Source organism: Dama dama, chromosome 13 (assembly GCF_033118175.1).
Source record: "Dama dama isolate Ldn47 chromosome 13, ASM3311817v1, whole genome shotgun sequence".
Lineage (NCBI taxonomy): Eukaryota > Metazoa > Chordata > Mammalia > Artiodactyla > Cervidae > Dama > Dama dama.
This window is the reverse complement of record NC_083693.1, coordinates 13,502,094-13,517,661: the sequence shown is the minus strand read 5'-3', so window position 1 is coordinate 13,517,661 and position 15,568 is coordinate 13,502,094. Positions and strand designations below refer to the sequence as shown.

Here is a 15,568-nt window from a genome sequence, read left to right as displayed (position 1 = left end):
GATACAGAATTGGTCAGTAGTTACCTCACATCAACCCTGGGAAACAGTTTAAGTTTTGCTTCTAATTCTTAGAGGCCAATGACCCAGGTCAAGTCAGCCTTACAAAATAAGCTAAGTTAAGCTTCATTTGTAGGAGAAGCTGGTTGTCTGCTCAGTGAGTTTTCGTGTCTGGTCTCCATTTGTTTGTGGTTCTAACAACTTGGAGCAGCGGCTGACTACATCAGCTCCTCTAAAGGTCTCACTTTGCAGAAGGCACTTGTCTGACTGTCTGCACTGTCCTGGCAGGCAGGTGACGCAGGCAGCAGGAACTTTAACCCTGGCGTCATGTCTGTGACTGTTTCCTTACATTGCAAAAGGCACCGTGTAAATGGGCCTCAAAATCAGGAAATTTCCTAGATGATCCCAGTGGCCCCAGTATAAACACTTTAGTCCTTAAAAACAGAACTTTCTCAAGCTGAGGCCAGTCAGAGAGACCCAGCTCCTAGAGATTTGAAGCAGAAAGAAAGGACTCAACTTCTATTGCTGGTTTTAGAGGTGTAGGAAGGGGCCATGACCCAAGGCATGGGGGTAGCCCTTCTATGGGCAAGAATGACTCCTAGTGACAGCCAGCAAGAAACAGAGGCTTCAACCTGCAGATCATGGAACAGAATCCTGCCCACAGCCTGAGGGGCTGGATGTGGACTTGCCCCTAGAGCTTCCAGAAGGGAGGGCAGCCTTGCCGACACCATGATTCTGGCCATGCGAAACCCAGAGCTGAGACCCCAGGCAGATTCACTGTCTGACCTGTAGAACTAGAAGATAATTCAAATGTTGTTCTGTTTTTTAATGTTTTAACTATTGAGATACAATGGACACATATCATTGTATAAGTTTAAGGTGTACAATGTCATGATTTCATATATGTATATATTATAAAATGATGACTACAATAAGGCTGCTTAATTAATACATTGTTTCAATTAAATTGCTAAGTTTGTGCTAACATGTCATGGCAGCAGAACACTACAACAGGTGGATGGAAAATAAACAGAAGACTGTCTCCCAGAAGAGGGAGACAAATATACATGAACGTGTTATATGTGAGGTGGTAGTGAATGGCACAGGGAGACACACGCTATGCCGAGGGGAGAGGTGCAGTTCTCAGGGGCAGTCTGAGGAGGTGACATCATGGGAAGCAGTGGCTGGAGTGTTGGCGGAGGGGAGGGGACTGCAGGGCCCAGACGCTGGGAGGCACGGCGGCCGCTGCCCTGGGAGAACGGGGAGCACGCTGCTGGGGGCCTGGGTCACAGGCTTCAGGGGACAGCTGGGATCGCCTCCGCATGAGTGGCTCCTGGGGAGCGGCTGGCGTGAAGGAACTTGCACGCGTGAGTGTACCTTGTGTCTCTCGAGGCCTCCGATGGTGAAGCCACACACCACAGCCTGTGGATCTGCACGGCTGCCAGACACAGCACCCAGCACCTGCTGCACAAGCCTGTGACCTTGGCTCCCCGCCTGACGTTGACCCCAGACGCAAAGAGCTGTGTGCGCTTACAGGGAGGCCTCGCAGGCATCTCTGGAGATGGGATGGGATGGCAGGGAAGGCGTCCCTGGGCGGGACGGCAGGTTCCGGGATGCCACCAGCCAGGGCCTGGTGCACAGCTCATGGGCCTGGTGCAGCCACTGCTGGGCAGACGAGCAGGGGTGCACATGTGGCCACAGGCCTCCACGGAAGGCACCAGAAGAAGGGTCACATCAGTGATGAGCAGTGCTCCTTCCTACCAGTGTGCAAGTTTCTCTGCTGGTGCACATCACTACCCTTATTCTTGATTTATGTATAAAAGAGCATTGCTAATGGTCATGTATGGATGTGAGAGTTGGACTGTGAAGAAAGCTGAGCACCGAAGAATTGATGCTTCTGAACTATGGTGTTGGAGAAGACTCTTGAGAATCCCTTGGACTGCAAGGAGATCCAACCAGTCCATCCTGAAGGAGATAAGTCCTGGGTGTTCACTGGAAGGACTGATGTTGAAGCTGAAACTCCAATACTTTGGCCACCTCATGTGAAGAGTTGACTCATTGGAAAAGACCCTGATGCTGGGAGGGATTGGGGGCAGGAGGAGAAGGGGACGACAGAGGATGAGATGGCTGGATGGCATCGCTGACTCAATGGACATGAGTTTGAATCAACTCCGGGAGTTTGTGATGGACAGGGAGACCTGGCATGCTGCGATTCATGGGTCGCAAAGAGTCGGACACAGCTGAGTGACTGAACTGAACTGAACTGAATATTTGAAAAATAATAAAACAAACAAGTATGGAGCAAACACTGAGTTAACACAGGGAGGACTTCCAGGTCCTCTGTGAACTCACTTTCCCCCCACAGATTCAATTCCAAACTTGATGAAAATCACATGATCAGTGCATTGTTTGCTCTGTAGTTTTACAGACATCATTAAACAAAGTTTCTTTTTCCCCTATATTTTCTTCATAAAATCTGATTGTGTTTTTTACCCATTTGAATCATGTTTTCTTTACATATTCTGATATACATAATTTTTTGGTTCCATGTGTTGTAAACATCTTCAAGTTGTGCCTATATCACTTTGCTCACTTAAAAAAATTTTTTTTGATAAATGGTAGTTTAAGTGAGTTAAATTTATCAACCTTTTAATCTCTGCATCTTATTTCAGAGGCCCTCCTGATGTTATACATTTAGGATCAAAGCTGGAATGCTCCATCTTTAACCATTAGGGCCTTGATACAGGGAGCTGACTTCTGCACATATTTTCCTTTATAAGTATCCAATCGCACCCTCTCCATGAGATTTTCTGTGCTGCCACCGGAATCATTAAGCAGTTCCTCCCGCCCACATTCTTGCAGGGTCTGTTCTGACAAGTAAGGTCTCCTTCGGGCACAGGCTCTCTCCGTGGAATTGTCTGTACTGCCTTCTTTTTCTATCGCGGTTTCAAGCCCCTCGTCTTAACCACACAGAGTGTAGAATTCTAGAAACCAGCAGCTGGAAGAGCAAGGAGTTCCCTTTTCACCTTCACACACATGTTAGAATCAGGCTTTCCTCAAAATATTCTGATGAGATTTATGCTGGACCTGAACCGGCTCTACAGATTTAGATTGGGGTGACATCACATGTTAGGTATCGAATCTTTTTACCAGGGCCGCGATGTGTATGTAGGTCTCTGGAGTGCCAGTGACTGATAACAAGCTTTTTTCAGTTGGAGTGTTAAGTGCCTGGCACCAAGCTTTCAACTGCTGATTGCCAAGGCACTTGTTTAAAAGGCACTCACCTCACATGAGCATGTTCCCAGATACTCCACTAGATAAAGGACCAACCCATCCGTGCAGTTCCCCTTCAAGAAAACCCAAGGTGACCTAGATAACTGACCGCTTGAGGACCCCAATTCTCCCTAGTTAGAACACCTAATTCCCCTTCTTACGTTTTGAGTTTGCCAATAGAAATGGAACTGGTGAAAGCCTAAGCACCCCGCCCTGGGCCCCAGTAAGGGCAGAGCCCCACCTCTGTGTCCCTTCTCTCTCCCTTACCCGTGACGGTGCTGTGTGGCTTGGGAGTGCCATGTGCTGTCTGAGACCTCTGAGTGATGAACCTGGTCTTTTCAAAGCTCCCTCTTCCTGGCGGTTGCTGCTGAGTGTGTCGTGCTGTCCTGAGAGGAAGCGCGAAGGCCCGTCCAGCCTCAGCACTCGCTCCCGTCAGAGAATGTGTGAGTGGGCTCCCACGGCTCGTACGGGCCCAGATGGGCACCCCAGGCATTCCGAGTCTCGGTGTGTGTCTGGCTGCTAATGATGACCTGAGGGCAATGCAGAACAGTGCTCTAGGCGGACACAGCTTCCAGTGAAGCTGCATCACTTTCCTCTTTCACTGGGTGTTCTCCCCTCAGTGTGTTATTCAACATGGTTCCAAAACCCAGCGCGTCCTGTTTCTGAGCAAAGCCGCAGCTCCCAGGGTTGGGAACCCAACATCTCAGAAGGCTCCTTGGCGAGGGGGGAGTTAGAACCCTGAGAATTAGTGACACAATTCCAGTGCCATGTGTGTATTAGTAAGATATCAAACAGAACGACGTCAATAGAGCAGAAGTGCTCACCAGTTAATGGGATACCACGGATGCCACACTTGAAGGGGAACAGCAAGTGGAGGCTGAGTGTTCTTGTCATGTGTTTTTAAATTCCATGACCTTCCAAGTCTCAGGTAACACGGAAGTGTGTTTTCAAATGGGCTGCACTGGAGCCCTCCAGCACAAATGCGTTCTGCTGCAAGTTCCCTTCTCTGTTGGGGGGGACGTGGCTGGGGTGGCGTCGGGGGGCTAACGATGCGCTCCACCCTGGCAAGCTGCTTTCCAAGTGTCTGGCCACAGACACAGTCAGGCTTATGCTGATGGCTCCCTGAGTGTCCCGTACACAAGGTGAAATTTCCCTCTTTCTATTATTCACACAGTACAGCACCCTGAAGATTGCAGGGCCATGGCCTGAGACATGGACTGGAGCAGAGTGCCCATGCCGGGTTCTGGCCGGGGCTGAGTGTGGAGTGGGTGGTAGACAGTGATGAGGCTCCCCGCTGTCCCCAGACTGGCACAGGAAGCTTGCATCCTGCTGTCTTGAGCCCCATCCATCCCCAGAGCCTGTGCCCCAGGGCAGGCCGGGCTGCTGCTCTGTGAGGCTGGCCCCACCCTGGCCACGTTCACACGGAGGAGGGCTGCCCACATCCCACCAGCACCCCTTATCCTGGCCCCAACCCATATACCACATGGGCTGTGAGTCTGTCCCCTGCCCCAAAGAAGTATGGGGGCCCCCATGACCCCTGGAAGACGTGAGCTGGCTGGCAAACGTAAATCCCAAAGCTCAGAAAGGACTGCAAACCTTGGGGCAATAGGTCTCAGTGACCTGGGCAGTTCTGAGAGCCAAGGATGACTGGGTGCAAAGACATGTGTCTGAGCAGAGAGCACAGAAAATGATGCTTCCCCCCGCACCTTCCCTCTTCCCTCAACCTGCGGAGCTACCTACTCAATGCCCAGTGTCCTTGAGGAAGATGGGAAGAGAGCAAAGAGTAGGTGACATGGGGAAGAGGGGGGCCTTTGGGATGAATGAGGCTTTCGGGAGGGGAGAGGTGCCTGCCTGGGTGGCCTGGAGAGAAGCCGACTAGGATGCGGGGATGTGGGAGCTCTGGGGTGGTGGAGGTGCAGTCATGGCAGGGTACAGACCAGACTGCTGGGCACGTGGTCCTGACTCTCTCGGTGGGACTGGGTGTGGCTGGGCAATGGTCCTGACTCTCTGTGCGACTGGGTGTGGCTGGGCAATGGTCCTGACTCTCTCCGTGGGACTGGGTGTGGCTGGGCAATGGTCCTGACTCTCTCCATGGGATTGGGTATGGCTGGGCAATGGTCCTGACTCTCTCCGTGGCACTGGGTGTGGCTGGGCAATGGTCCTGACTCTCTGTGGGACTGGGTGTGGCTGGGCAATGGTCCTGACTCTCTCCATGGGATTGGGTGTGGCTGGGCACGTGGTCCTGACTCTCTCGGTGGGACTGGGTGTGGCTGGGCAATGGTCCTGACTCTCTGTGGGACTGGGTGTGGCTGGGCAATGGTCCTGACTCTCTCCGTGGGACTGGGTGTGGCTGGGCAATGGTCCTGACTCTCTCCATGGGATTGGGTATGGCTGGGCAATGGTCCTGACTCTCTCCGTGGCACTGGGTGTGGCTGGGCAATGGTCCTGACTCTCTGTGGGACTGGTTGTGGCTGGGCACGTGATCCTGACTCTCTCGGTGGGACTGGGTGTGGCTGGGCAATGGTCCTGACTCTCTGTGGGACTGGGTGTGGCTGGGCAATGGTCCTGACTCTCTCCATGGGATTGGGTGTGGCTGGGCAATGGTCCTGACTCTCTCCATGGGATTGGGTGTGGCTGGGCACGTGGTCCTGACTCTCCGTGGGACTGGGTGTGGCCGGGCAATGGTCCTGACTCACTCTGTGGGACTGGGTGTGGCTGGGTACGAGGTCCTGACTTTCTGTGGGACTGGGTGTGGCTGGGCAATGGTCCTGACTCTCTCCGTGGGACTGGGTGTGGCTGTCCTTGATTCTGGGGCCAAGGGGCATGCAGACCAAGAAAGCTGGTCTGTGCTTCAGGCTGAGGAGAGGCTGCCTCTGTTACCTGCAGGCTCGCTGGCCTCCAGGCCTCTTTCTCCACTGCTGATGGGGATGGGGTGGGGTGGATTATACCACTTATCTTATAATAAGGACCCCAGAAAATGAGAACTGTAACTAGATAAAAGTTACTTGAAATCACAGAGTAATGTATGAATGTCAATTACAATGCACACTAATAATTCATATCCTCTTGTTTTTCAAACTGCTAGTATTAAATGGCCTATTGATATCAATGACATTTAGCAGCACTAAATTCTGCTCTTTGTGTCAGATGCGTGGCAGCCAATCTCTTGGCTGGTACAACAGTAAACGAGGCCATCAAGTTTGCCATGGCACCATCATCTGTCATGATTTAGAGCTCCAAAAACATAATGCTTGCCTTCCTCCAACTATACATCAGTGGAGCTAGGCAAGAAGGTTTGAAACATTTTCACCCACAGCCAACTTGGCAATTCATCACTGCTTTCTGAGCAGCTCTGTTCCCGGGGTGACATTTCCTATCTGTCCTCTTCTGGCACTGCAAATCCTGAATAAAAGGCCACAATGGCACATCAACCCCTTGTTTACAAGGCCTTTTAGAAGCTGCGAGTTTTTGTCTAACTATGAGAGAAACATTTTGGCATAATCCTGACCTTCACTGTGGGATGACCTTCCACAACCTCTTTATGCTCTAAGCTCTGCTTTCTCATCTGCAGATGGAGAGAAACAATCTGGAGGTGCTTCAGGGTCACATGAATTCATGACAATCAAGTATTTACCATATGCCTGATACACAGTAGATCCAGAGTAAATAGCAGCTGTAAGGAACACAGCCACAGGTTGGATAGGAGTTTTGTTTGCTGTCAAATCCAGTCTCATGAGAAGATCTTTGTACATGAATTCACTTTCTAATTGTCAGTCAAAAGCAAACCAAGTGTGTGGGAACCGCTGGTGAGTCTTATGTGACAGGCTACGAGACAGAGAGGAAACCTCTTCTGCTCTGGGCGTTTACTGCCTATGTTAGAAGAAATACAGGTTACGAGGTAATTAGAATTGTGACGATTTGCAAAATGTATAGGATTTTAGTTTTCTGACACCCGTGTCCTCAGTTTTCCTCCTCCTTCTAAAACTGAGGTAGGAATCGGCAGAGTACCTGTCCTAGGGGACCTCACTAACCATCAGCTGTGTGACCCATCTGTCTTAAACTGCCCCGTCAGTCTCCTGAACTGAAAACCAAGTGAACACATGACACATCAATTCCATAATCTAAATGAGAAACTTTGTAAAACATAAATGTCTGTGGATACATGATCTCTAATGACCTATGAGACACTCCGCATCCCTGCTTTCAATCAAGCAGGTACCAATGAGATCAGTGGGGCTTTGCCAGGCCTCTTTCCTTGTCCAGAATCAGCTGAGAAGTGAGTGTAGCTCTTTGCAGATGGAGATGAACAGTTAACATTGTTGCTCTGTTACCCAGAAAGCAATAGTGGAAGAGTGAGATTTGCTAGTCAGATGGCCCATCACCACCCCACAGTTGGGTCTCTGTAAAATTACCTGGGGTCACTGACTGCCCGCTGGTCTGAGGCAGAGTTGAGAGACCATGCTGTCTGTGTCTATAGACTTAAGTGGAACCAAGTCAGGGAAGAAGACAAAGGACTGTCACCCTCTGAGAAGAAGACCTGCTTCCTTTGTGAAGAAGAGAGGGAAGCAGGTGAAAGGCCAGGAATATGAGGATCAAACCCCTCCACACACTTTCCTGTCCCCTTCATAAAGCAGTTAGCTTTTTACACATTCATACCAGTAGCTCCTTCCAATCACTTCCCAATTTCTCATAGAAAATAGCATTTTGCGAGTCACCTGGTCTTAAATCACGATGCCGTCTTTGACTCATACATGGGCCTAGAGCCCATCTCATAATCCACTTCTTACACCGGCCACAACCCTGCTCTCAGCTCTCATCATCTCCACTGCTTCGTGACATTCCAAGCACTTGTTTTCACTTCCAAAACAACGACTTCAGCACATCCTCCCCTTACTTCACATCACTGCTCTATTTCTACATTTTGGAATTTAAGGCCCTTCCTAGCTGGGAGCAGAGAATAAGATGTTAGATGGCATCACTGACTCAATGAACACGAATTCGAGCAAACTCTGGGAGACAGTGGAGGACAAAGGAGCCTGGCGTGCTGCAGTCCACGGGGACTGACTTAGCGACTAAACAGTCACAACGTACAACAACAACAGCACGAGGTCACAAAGAGCCATGACTGAGCGACTGGACAACAATGACAACATCTGAACCGTGACACTGCCCTGTCTCTTCCCCAAAGGGGGCGTCCAGTGCCTCCACGAACTGATCCTTTATCCATGATGCCTTCTTCCATCCAAATCCTCAGGCTCAGTTCAAAATATGACCCCATGAGGAGCTTCCCCTACACAGCCCTCAGTTTCACAAGGGTTTTCACCCGGTTATTTAATCTGCCCAGCATTAGCTCCTGGAACGCTGGCCACGCCTGTCTCCCACTGTACCTCGCAGGTGCTGAGGGCAGACCACTCCCAACACAGCTGCTGGACGGTCGTCAAGGGCAACGAACGCACAGCAGAGACAAGGCTTCACCGTGTCTCTGAGGTCCCACACCAGGCTCCCTGAAACCTGCACCCTAGACACCCGCAGACCAGCGGAGTCGCTCCGTCCTGGCATGACCAAGGCAGCAGCAGCGCTGTAATCTCACATGTCTGAACTCTAACAGCTCAACCTCATGACACTTACCCCCGACGGCCCGAAATTCTGTCTACTGGAGATCCACCAAAATAGTGTCCATGTTCCACTTCAGAATATATTTTCATGAATCCAGATGTTTTCTCATGAAACTTGGTCTAATACTTAGGCATAACTTCACAAATAAAATGAGCAACAAAAAAAGGATCGTTTCCTTCTCTAAATAGTCTTGATTTGTTTAAGCACTTGCTTCCAAATTTAAGCCATGCCATTAGATCCTGATGCTGGGCAAGATTGAGAGCAGGAGGAGAAGGGAACGACAGAGGATGAGATGGTTGGATGGCATCACCAACTCAATGGACATGGGTTTGGGTAAACTCTGGGAGTTAGTGATGGACAGGGAAGCCTGGCGTGCTGCAGTCCATGGGGTCGCAGAGTCGGACACGACTAAGCGACTGAACTGAACTAAATTATCTTTAAGGAATTTCCTTATAGACTGGGAAATACAGCTCTAGAAGCCAAGAATAATTTCAATAAGTGTTTGAATTCTTGAGAGTAGATATAACAATAAGAGAAATGTATGTTAATTCAGTTCTGCCTGAGAGAAGCCAGAGCATGTGGCTCATCACAATAATGATGACTGTCTGCATTGCTTTGTCTCCTAACAGCAGAGAGCTGTTAGATTGCGTAATTTGAAACTCATTATCACATTTAGCCTCTGCAGCCTTGGATGCCAAGGGTAGAAGTGAGCTATTTGACCAAGCAGCTATTTTTAGTAAATCCAAAAGATAAAAGAAAAGTAAGAAAAACACTTCACTGAATAGTATTTCTCCTCTTAAAACTAGTCCTGAGCTGATGAGGAAAATCTTTTAAGCTGCCTTATATATCATAGTAATGATAGTAACAGCAAATATAAATAAGTGATCACATCTATTTCAAGCCAATCTTAAAATATCAGGCAGATAAAAAGAAATTTGGTATGAGAGTTCAGTATCACCACTGAGTTCAAGAAATGTTTATATTGATTTTGTCTATGAAGTTAAAGAAATGAGTACATTTGTGTATACACAAATTTATATATATATATATATAAGTATATATATATATATAAATTGATCTTGTTTTGTTTGGCTGAATGTAGAAATGAAGAGGTCCTATTAGATGCGTATTTTAGCTTTGAATATGATAAATTATCTAACCATAGTTGGGGAGTCGCTGAATATGAGATGATATGAAGAAGGGTTAAAAGCTCACATACATTCTTTCACCAAAAATTGCTTTGTGCTGCCTGCCCTGCACACCACTGCCATTAAATGTGAACACCACATTGACCTGAATTTATCTAGATAATGATGAAAAATAACAATCTTTGACTTTCAGTGTTCTACCTTTGGTCAAATGAAGAGCATAATTTTCAGGTGCAAAGAATGGCAAAGTTTTAAGTGCCTGCCATAATGGCTGAGTGTTTCCTAAATGAGGTGCCCTAGGGATCTTTGGAAGGGTTTGTCCCAACCACTGATGTGCACAGCCACCGACGGCAGTAAATTCTGGTGAGAGTCCCTTTCTATTATACTACTTTCCCCAAGTAAATGTATGTGCTACCTCTACATGGCATTTGAAAAAAAAAATGATTTATTCCCATGCGACTTAATTTTGGTTCATCATACATACTTACTACTAATCCCCCAAATCCCTTTGGAACTATAGAAGGAAATTAATTTTAAAGGAAATCCTCAGAAATAAAGGAAGCTCCCTGCCAGTAATGGCAGAGTGGCTATTAGTAGGCAATAACTATTAACTTTGGACACCACATGAAACATAACTCCTTGAAGGCAGTGGAGAGTGAACAAGGGCAGGAGGGCCCCAGAGAGGAGCTGGCACTTGGATGCAGGGAGGGGCTTCTCTTCAAAAAAGAGAAAATAATCACTTGACTCCAGCCAAATACCACAGAAAAGATGCTGCCTTGCCCCAACCCAGGCCCGCAAAGAGAGTGGGGAGCTAGGCTTTCGCCTCAGCAGGTCTGCCGACAGGTCCACCCTGAGGGGGCAGGGCAGTACTGAACCCATTCTCTGCAGGGGCAAGAGGACGAGGGGAGCCTGGACCCCCACCAACGAGCAGAAGCAGTCCTGCTGACACTTGCTGGAGCTGCGTCACAGGAGGCTCAGTGGAGGCTCTGATGCCTACCACCCCAAGGCCAGCCTGCCCAGGCGGTGTCAGGGGACACGGGTACGGAGCCTGAGCTCCTGTATCCACCCAGCAGCAGCCAGAACCCAGGCCCGCCTCTGTCAACAGAAGCTGAGGGGAAGCCTCAGTTCAGTTCCGCTCCGTTCCGTTGCTCAGTCGTGTCCGACTCCTCGTGACCCCATGGACTGCAGCACGCCAGGCCTCCCTATCTATCACCAACTCCTGGAGCTTGCTCAAACCCATGTCCATCGAGTCAGTGATGCCATCCAGCCACCTCATCCTCTGTCGTCCCCTTCTCCTCCTGCCCCCAATCTTCCCCAGCATCAGAGGGGACGCTTACCTGGCAGTAATAAGGCTGTGCTGTACCTTTCCCTGCAGAGCAGTGATTGTAAGTCTAGCCAAAATACAAGGTGTCAATAAATCTAGAGTGTCATAAAATGCACAAAATGTCCAGGTTCCAAAAAAACACATGTGTCCTAATCATAACCAGGATTTTTTGAAAAATCAATACATGTAAAGGAAGATATGACAGAGACGTTAGAATTACCTGCCAAAGAGTTTTTGAAGCAGCCACCATAAAATGCCACAATGATCAATTACAAACATGCTTGAAACAAATTTAAAAAAATAGTCTCAGCAAAGAAATAAAAGAGAGAAACAAAAACTAAACATAAGTTTTAGTATTTGTGTTGGTCTGCTTGGGCTACCATAACAAAATATTATAGACTGGTTGACTTAAGTCAAATTTATTTTCTCACAGTTCTGGAGGCGGGCAAGTCCAAGATGAAGGTAGGTGTTAGCGGATTCTGGTGAGGACTCGTCCTGGCTTACAGAGGGCTGCCTTCTCTCTGTGTATTCATATAGCCTTTCCTTGTTGCATGCATGTGGAGACAGAGAGATCTGTCTCTTCCTTTGCTTATAAAGGCACTAATCCTATCAGATGAGAGTTGTACTTTTATGACCTCAATTAACTTTAGTTACAAAGGCTCTACGTTCAAATGCAGTAACATTGAGGATTAGGGTTTCAAAATATGAATTTGGGAGGCATAATTCAGTTCATAACATTCGACTACTGGCCCCCACAAAATTGATGTCCTTCTCACATGCAAAATATATTCATTCCATCCTAGTAAGCCCCAAAGTCTTAAACCATTCCAAGCATCAACTCCAACATCTGAAGTCCAAAGTCTCATCTAAACATCTAAATCAGAAATAGGTGAGATTTAATTCATCCTGAGGCAAAATCTGTCTCCAGCTGTGAACTTGTGAAACAAGTTCTTTTGTTCTAAAACACAATGGTGGGATGGGCATAGGATAGACATTCTACATTTCCTTTCAAAAGGAAAAGAAGGGCTGATAAGTCTCAAGCAAGTCCAAAACCTAGCAAGCCAAGTTCCACTAGATCTTAAAGCTCGAGAATAATGCTCTTTGGTTCCGTGTTCTGGGGAGCAGCCTCACACACACTGCCCTGCAGGGAGCAGCACTTAGGGCTCTGCCAATGGCAGAGGAGAGGCCGCCTCGCTCCCTGGCCCGTGCACGCTGCACCTGGGCCAGGACTGGCAGCCCCGAGGGTCCCTGAATCACTTTGGGGCTCATTCTTCCTGCTTCTGTTGAGATGGCTTATAACACCATGGGTAACCTTTTATTTTGGTGTCCCATCATGAACAAACTTCCTCATTTTTGCAATGTGAGTATAAGAATTTCCCAAATCTTTAAGTTCTGGAATTTTTTTTTTTTCCATTTTGGCTTAACAATTCTTTCTTTAATTCATCTGTTGCCTCTCAAGAGGAACCAAACAACTTCTCCAGCACTTTACATAGAAATTTTCTCAACTAAACATCCAATTTCATTACTGACAAAGTTTACCTTCTACAAAACACTAGAATCCAAAGTAGTCAAGTGTTTTGCCAATTCATAATAAGGAGTATCTTTCCACCATTTTCCAAAAACCTGTTTCACATTTCTTTCTGAGACCTCACCAGAAAAACCTTCAACATCCAAGTTTCAAGCAGCATTCTATTCATGATTATTTGGGTATTCTCTAAGAAGATGAAAATTTTCTCTCTAGTGCTTTTTATTTTTCTTTCTGAGCCCTAACCAGTATCTTCAATATCCTCATTTCAGCCAACAACAGTCCCTTCATAGCAATCTCAGCTTTTTTAAACATTCACCACAAACTTTCCAGCCTCTATCCCTTACCCAGTTCTAAAGCCACATCCACGTTTTCAGGCATTTGCTAGAGTAGCATCCACTTCTCAAAACCAAAATCTATATTAGTAAGGGTTCTCCAGAGAAAGAGAAACAATAGGATATGTGTGTGTATATCATCTCTATATAGACATATGTGTATATATATACACATATATATATACACACACACATATATATGATCTATTATAAATATACACATTTATGTATTTGATTTATTATAAGCTGTTGCCTCATGAAGTAATAGTAGCTTGAGGTCCCAATCTGCAGTCAGCAAGCTGAAGACCCAGGAGAGCTGATGGTGTAGTTCCAGTTTGAGAACTGTTAGGCTGGAGACCCAAGAAGAGCTGTTTCAGTTTGCCTCCAAAGGCAGGAAAAGTCCAACATTCCTGCTGAGGGCAGTTAGGTAGGAGGGGTTTCTTACCCATGGGAAAGTCAGCTCTTCTGTTCTATTTCATGTCTTCAACTGATTGAACAAGGTCCATCCACATTAGGGAGGGCAATCTGCTTTATTCAGTCACCCAATCTAAATGTTAATCTTATTAAAAAATATCCTCACATGCACACCCAGAATAATGTTTGACAAGTACCTAGGCATCCTGTGGCTCAGTCAAGTTGACACAAAAAATTAAAGAAAATAATAACCATAATAAGAAGCTCACTAAATGGGTTCATGAGCAAGATGGAGGGAACAAAAGAAAGAATCAGTAAAATTAAATATACAACAACAAAAATTAATTAAGTTTATCTGAAAAATAGAGTATTGGCTTGCACCTCTTAGGCCTAAGAAGCCTGTACTCAACCATCCTCTAGACTGGAGAAACAGTCAGTGACAGAGATGTCAGTGGTTTAAAGGATGGGGGAGCTTACGTGTCTGAAGCAAGGTCCTCGGGCAGCACCCCACCATGTGTGCTGGGTGGCCGGCAGGACACGGCAGCCACCTTTGCTCAGGGGGAAGGGGAGACCACAGGGGGAAATAGTACCAAGTTGGCTCATCAGTTACCAGGGAAACCACCAAAGGGACCCAGTCCCCACCACCCCTTTGATAAGAGGAGTGGAGTTCTGACCTAAAGCTAGAACAGTCGTTAGCTGGGGCCTGGGACAAGTATGTAAGTCAGTCGTGTGAGTCCGGTGTAGGTGTATATCCACTGGTCAGGCAGGATATATACACAGAACAAGAGAACAGCCATCTTGAGGAGCCTGACCATACACAGATGCAATAGAGAAGAATGCAAAGTGCCTCAGAAGTTTCAGGAATATAACAAAAGATTTAATATTCATGTCATTGGAACCAGGAAAGAAGAAGAAAAAGAGGATGGGGCAGGAAAAATATTCAAAGTAATAACTGCTGAAACTTCCTAAATTCGACCAAAACCTATAGATTCAAGAAGTAGAGCAAATCTCAAATCAGATAAACCCAAAGAAATCCATACTAATACACATGATAGTCAAACTTCTGTAAAGACAAAAAAAAAAGAAGAAGCTGGAAAGCAACAAAGAGAAAAGATATCTCACCTATAAGGAAAATATGATTTGAATTACAGCAGATTTCTCATCAGAAACCATAGAGGCAAGAATAAAGTAGCACATTTTTCAAATGCCACAGAACTGTCAGTACAGAATCTTATATTCATTAAAAATGTTCTTCATGTATGAAGAGAGAAATCAAGGTATTTTCAGATTAAGAAAAACTAAGTATTTATTGCCAGAGGTCTATCCTAAAAGAATGGCTAAAGGAAGTTTGCTAAGCAGTTATAAACGAGCCTGCAGCCCGCCAGGCTCGTTTGTCCATGGGGATTCTCCAGGCAAAAATACTGGAGTGGGTTGCCAGGCCTGCCTCCAGGGGATCTTCCCAACCCAGGGATAGAACCCAGGTCTACCGCATCGCAGGCGGATTCTTAACCATCTGAGCCACCAGGGAAGCCCAGTTTTAATATAACATTTATTTCAAAAATGTTTTATTTTATTTTTATGATAAAATAATTTGTAGTTATAAAAGAAGAAATCTTGGGACACCGGGAGTACAATAAAAGAACGCCACAAGTAAAAATAGAGAAAAAAATATCCATTTTCTCTTGAGCTTTCAGAATTTTGATGGTTCAAATGAACACCACAATACTCTCTGACATGATTGTAGGTGAATACAGACAAAATGTTTCACTATCTTAGGATAAAGGAACTTTGCTTTCATATGAACTGGTAAAATAAGAAGAGTAAATTATAATAAGTCATGTATGTATAAAGTAAAACCTACAGCAATAACTAAAAATATATATAAGAAGATACAAACAAAACATTATAAATTAAAAAAAAAATGGAATCATAATAA

General features: G+C 46.4%; 1 protein-coding gene across 1 annotated transcript in view; it reads right to left on the bottom strand.

Moving 5' to 3' along the window:
• GABRA5 (gamma-aminobutyric acid type A receptor subunit alpha5) overlaps positions 1-15,568 on the bottom strand; it is an 84,493-nt gene that overhangs the window by 11,318 nt on the left and 57,607 nt on the right. The window lies entirely within an intron of this gene.